Here is a 6,000-nt window from a genome sequence, read left to right as displayed (position 1 = left end):
ACCTTGAACACGTTATGCGAAATAAGATAAATCAGAAACATGCTGTATATCTTAAATTTACTCAATGTTACGTGTCATATTTATCCATTTAAAAAAAAAGAACTTTAAAGATCCTAGATACTATAAAGGTTAGGGGAGAGCCTTATGAGATATAAAATAAAAATAAATTCCAATCTATAAAATAAAAAATTTTAAAAAGAGAATTGAAGCACCATGCATGTTCGCAGTTTGAATCCTATAATTCTGAAGTAATGTCATATGAATGAAAAATGGCATAATGTTTCTGCAAATGCCTAAAAGGACATAATGTCTTACATAAAATAAAAGACATTATTAACATTTTTTCTGGCTTTTAACACTTTAAATTATTCTTCATTACTGCTTTAATAGCCAAATGAAGACTGAGTTTTTAATCATCTGAATCTTGTTTAATTTAAAATATTTAGAACTAAAAGCATGCCAATAAAATCAACAAGCAGTGAAGTACCTATGTGCAAGTTTTTAGGTGTTTACTTCTATACTATCAATTGAAAGATCAGTAATTAACTTATGCTTTGAGATTGAGACTTATCAGAGTCCTTATTAGAACCACATCATGAAGTTAGATGGCATATGTCATTTTTATTCTACCACATACATCAGCATACCAAACATCACATGATTCTATTTTGGCAATCGGGTTAACTCTATCTCTATACCTTTCTCTGCCAGTGTGGCAAAAAATTCAACTACAGTCGTTACTGAGGCATTTCTTCTTTTTTGTCTAAGTTTCTATGATGATCTGAGGCCTTTATGCTGTCTAGAAAATGAAGGGTCCCTGGTCTTTCATTCTCACTAAGGCTGAAGGCATGCTTGTATTTCAAATTGACATTTTCCCTTGGGGAAAGTAACATGCTAAGTGCAACAGAAGCTATTGGCTCCCTGACTCATCCTCCACTTTAACCTCTCCTTTTTAGCCCTCTTGAACAGAAGTAACTATAAACGTCAACAACACAATTTACCAAACTCTATGGAAGCTTGGAAGTCATGGTATAGAGTCTGAGCAATGACTGAAAAGCAGAAGCTCACTGATACTGCTACTTCCCCATTCTGCTTCCTGAAACAGTGACATGAGGCTGCCAGTACAGATGCCATATGAAAAGCAAAAGGATAAAAAGCAAACATGCTAAGGCTGGCAGAATGCAGAGACAGGAAGAGCCAAATGACATTGCCGGACAGCTGAGATAAGGCAAAGAACCTACTACCTATGAGTTAAATTTTACATCTAAAAAAATACACACCTATTTGTTTTAAGATATTTAAAAATTCTCTTTTTTTATAGCCGAAAACATCTCTATTTGAAATACCAACTTTGGTTAAAGGGATCTTTGTCTATCACAGCAGCCATGCAGCTGAGGACCCCACATTTTTATGTGTATCATTTTGCACAGTTGTGCTGTCTTTCCAGGCTATTGTGAGAAAGTGGGTATAGCTACCTGTTATTCCTGGTAGCACTTCAAAAGCCTGCCTACTTCTCAGTCATGGGGAACTTTGACTTTCCCCAGAGTGAGCAGTTCTAGCCTTTTTCCTGTCAGTACTTTATTTATTTTCTTCTTTGGAAAGATCAAGCATATTCACTGAGAATGGGACTTTACACACATACGTTAGCATCTCTTCTCAAGGATGAAATAGAGGAAGGAAAGGAATAGGGAAAGAAGATGCTAATGTTAGGTACTTTTTTCCTATTAATATTCTCAATTACACGCTTATAACCTATCCTTTCTGGGAGTAAATAGTTGATTTAGTCATCCAAAAGATCAGTTTTTAATTCCAGAGTTTGTCTCAGCTACCAATAATCAATCAACTGAATGAAGGACATACACAATACATTGTTGGTTAACATACCAAAGGACAAATGTCCATATTTCAATCTCGCCTATGAAAAAATAGTTAAAAACACAATCAAAGTTTAACTTGAAAGCAGATTCTGTTACTAGGAGTAAAAGAAAAGTCCCATTTCAGCTCTTTCTTAGCCACCTGAAATCACCTTCAAGCCAGAGTCTACGTATTACATTCATATCAAGCATTATTTTCAAATATTTCTCTCTGTCTAGAAATAAACAGAATTTGTTTGCAAAATAGTTAAAAACATAGCCTTATATTTTTTCTGGTTATAGAGAAATATGCTGCTATTTCTTCCATCTTAGAAAAAAAAAAAATCGTTCAACTCCACATTTTCCCACCTGCAGTTGCCCTATTTCTTTGTTCTTTTTTTGCAACAATTCTCTTCAAAGGAGATTCTACATTTACTGTGTCCAGTTCTTCTCTTGTACACCCTTAAACCTATTCTAATCAGGATTTTAGTTCCAAGAGCATCAACAAAGCTGATCTTGTCAAGATTTCCAATGGCTTCATTGTTAAAACCCAACAGCCAGTTCTCAGTTGATTCTCCCCCTCACCATCATTCATTTTAGTTCTAAGATTTCAGTTCCCTGCATTCTCTTAGTTTTCCTCCTAACTAAATGTTTCTACATTCTCAATCTCGTGTCATCCTGACAATCTCTCCTTACCCATTAATGTGGAAGTGCCCTAAGAATCAGTCCTGAGATCTCTTCCCTGTTCTGCCTCCACATACTTGCTCACCTACTATGATGGTTTTAAACACCGTCTTTATACTAGTACCTTACTATATAAATATAGTAAGGTACTAGTTAATATAAATCTTCAGCCCAGACAGTTTACCTGATCTCCAGGCTTATACATCTACCTGCCTCCTTGAAATATCCACTTGGATATTCAAAGGAAATCTCATATTTAACATACATAGAGCTAAAGGAATTAAAAATTCCTTTTGCCTAGGAATGAAAAATAGAGCTCATCATTTTGTAAGAAAGAAACCTACAAATACATCAACATATTATCTACCTTTTGAGCCTGGCCAGTTTTTTTCAATAATTGAATCAGATTAATATGCAGATTTTAGAAACAATGTTATAAATTTTCCAAATATAACTTTTGTTTTACGAAATAATGTGTTTCAGAAGAATCAAATAAAGTTTTCTCTTTTCCCAACTCTATTCTCCTTGATTCAAAGAAAAATGTGCCGAGTTATTCCAAAAGAAGAGTTATCCTATCTTTGTCCATTTTCGTCTCAAAAATGAGCAATCTCAAAGTCTTGTGTTACTCCTCTTGTTAACAACAACATTGATCAGTTTCTTTCCCCCTTTCTCATGCTAAATTCAGACATGTTTTCCATTTTCCTAGGATTGTGAGAAATAGCTAAGCAAAGAGTTATGTGATTATAGCCACTATTTTTTTTTTTTTTTTTTTTTTTACCAGTTTAGAGTAGAAGCTATTCCTAATGTGAAAGGACAAGATGAAACACTTTTTTGGATTTGGTAATTTTCTGAAGAATCCTCAATAGACTAGAGATACCGATACCACAAAGATTATAGTTAATTTTGGGTGATAGTAGTGTGACCCCGGGGGAATGTTGGAATCTCTTTAGCTTATTCTACAGGATAAAATAGAAATAGCAGGAATTATGTTAAAATTGTGTTAACAATTTCTAGTCATTGAACCTTTAAATTACCAAGGATATTTTGCTAATTTCTACTTATTGTTATAAAATATAAATACCTTGATCTCTGGAGATAGTCTGCAAATAAGAAAATCCTTTGAAAATCTGTTCATGTTGATGCTAGGATAAATATGAAAGGAAAATTTCATTATCTTTAAAGGCAATTGGAAATGGGTTTAGAAACTATTGCCAACATTTTGTTCAGTAAGATCTACCACAAAGAAAACCAATACTAGAGAACAAAAATCACAAGTTGCTACACTCTTCATTAAAAAAAAAATCAATGAAAATACCATAATAATTATAATCATAATAGCAGTTCACATTTACTGAGCAGAATCTTTGTACACAATACTGTACTAAACATATTACAGGCATCTTCTCATTCAGAACTCAAGACAAAATTATGACGTGGGTATTATTATTCTTACCAGATGACAACTTTCTACAAAACTTAGTGTTTAAATTACTTAATTACTTGCTGGAAGACATAGAGCTAGTAAAGGATAAGAACAAGATTCCAACTTAAATTTACTTTGCCTCGAAACCCCATTTTCTTTACCATAGGTCAACTAGATTTATCTTAACTGGGTTTATCACAGCACAATAGTACCTAATTACTTGTGCTCATTGTGGAGATGGGGCCCCAGAGGAGATCTGTAAAGTGGTTTTCTTGTCCCGGGAATTAACTCTGGCATTTGCTGTTATAAGGGTTGAAAGAATTATGGGCTTCAAATACCATAACTAGAGTCCAGAGTCCGTGACAAATTAAAGTTTAATCTAGACTGATATAGTGTCTGAGAAGGTCCAGTCCAATGGGTGAGGCAGGACAGCAGGGGCTTCGGGGACAGTGATAAACACAGGGTCTCTGAGATCTGATACCTGTGAGGTTCTGGAGATACTTAAAAAGGAACCAAGTAAAAAGAATAAATAGTTGCCCTAGGCAAGTAAAAGGAGCCAAATGATAAAATGGCAAGCTTGAAATTTTGTGTTTTATTCTGACTTTGATAGATGAATAACTAGGGGAGAACACAGTAAGAAATGAATTTCAGAAAAATCAGTGTAAGTAACAGTTCAATTTTTTAAAAATGTGATAAATTTTTTTTATGAGCCCAATAATATGCCAGGCAGTAGAAATGGGGTGATGAATGCCTGCTGGGGACCCTAAGGGTCAGTGTCCAGAAAAGGAACAAGCCTAACAAGCTCATTTTATCATGTTCCTTGACAATAAAACAAGAAGAGAGGAATGGCAGCAACTTATCAGTTGACTACAGCCCCCTGTCAATTTAACCATCTGAGAAAGAGTGAACTTAACTCTTTCAAAAAAGGAAAGCAAGCAATTGAGTTTTAATAACTTTTTAAAAAAGATTTTATTTACTTATTTGACAGAGAGAGATCCCAAGAGGGCAGAGAAGTAAGCAGAGAGAGGAGGAAGCAGTCTCCCTGCTGAGCAGAGAGCCCAATGCGGGGCTTGATCCCAGGACCCTGTGATCATGACCTGAGCAGAAGGTAGAGGCCTTAACCCACTGAGCCACCCAGGAGCCCCAAGTTTTAATAATTTTTAAGTAATATTTACAATATTGTGAAAATCTTCTAAAGCTCTATTTCAAAATTAAATTAAGTTATAGAGTCATTGGAATTACTTTTCACCCCTACCCATTTCGTATAAATCCTCAGGTTGTTTTATTGTGATTCACAACATATGATATGTACTAAGGAACTGTCGAAAATAAATTATGTCATGCCAATTAAACAGGCAAGGAAGCTGAAGATTATTAGACTAGAACTCAGGACTATTGCAATAAGGAAGAGAGATTGAATTCAATTCTGTTAAAAGCAGGAGAGTTTTAAGCACTGGGGTGAGTGAGAGGAAAAATATGGGAGGACATTTGAGGAAAGATTGGTCAGTGTGGTTAGGCCATCTGTGCTTGCTAACTGGCATTTATGGGAAGTTAGGCTCCTATCCTCCTACAGACACTGGTGGATAAGGGCACTTTCATAATTATTATATTTTAAAGAAATGGCTCCCAAGGAACTTGAGACAAGACATACTTGGGTTGTAACTGGCAAGAGTTAGAAGAAAATTTATACTTCCAAGGGATAGAGAAAGAACTTACAATGTCAAGTTTTCCAAGATAAATGCCCTAAGAAAAGGAAGACCAGGGGCCTCAGTCAAGAAAAAATAAGTCTAAAATTTAGTCAAACTGAGGACAAAGTTAAGACATCTTGGTCATAACTACCAGCTGGTAATTCAATGTTTTTTAGGCAATATGTAACTTGATATTTAACATGAGAAACAATCTCAATTTAATGAGATATGGTTATGTAAAGGATTTTTTGATAGTTGAGGCAACAGAAATTTCTGCCTCTGGCCTTCTAGTGGTCCACATATGTCAGACAATGTTTTGTAAGTATTAATTCCGTGTGTTCTTTTTCTTTAT

The sequence above is a fragment of the Mustela putorius genome, unplaced genomic scaffold (genome assembly GCF_011764305.1).
Source record: "Mustela putorius furo isolate JIRA1106 unplaced genomic scaffold, ASM1176430v1.1 tig00003911_pilon_pilon_pilon, whole genome shotgun sequence".
NCBI lineage: Eukaryota > Metazoa > Chordata > Mammalia > Carnivora > Mustelidae > Mustela > Mustela putorius.
Note: the sequence above shows the minus strand (reverse complement) of the source record.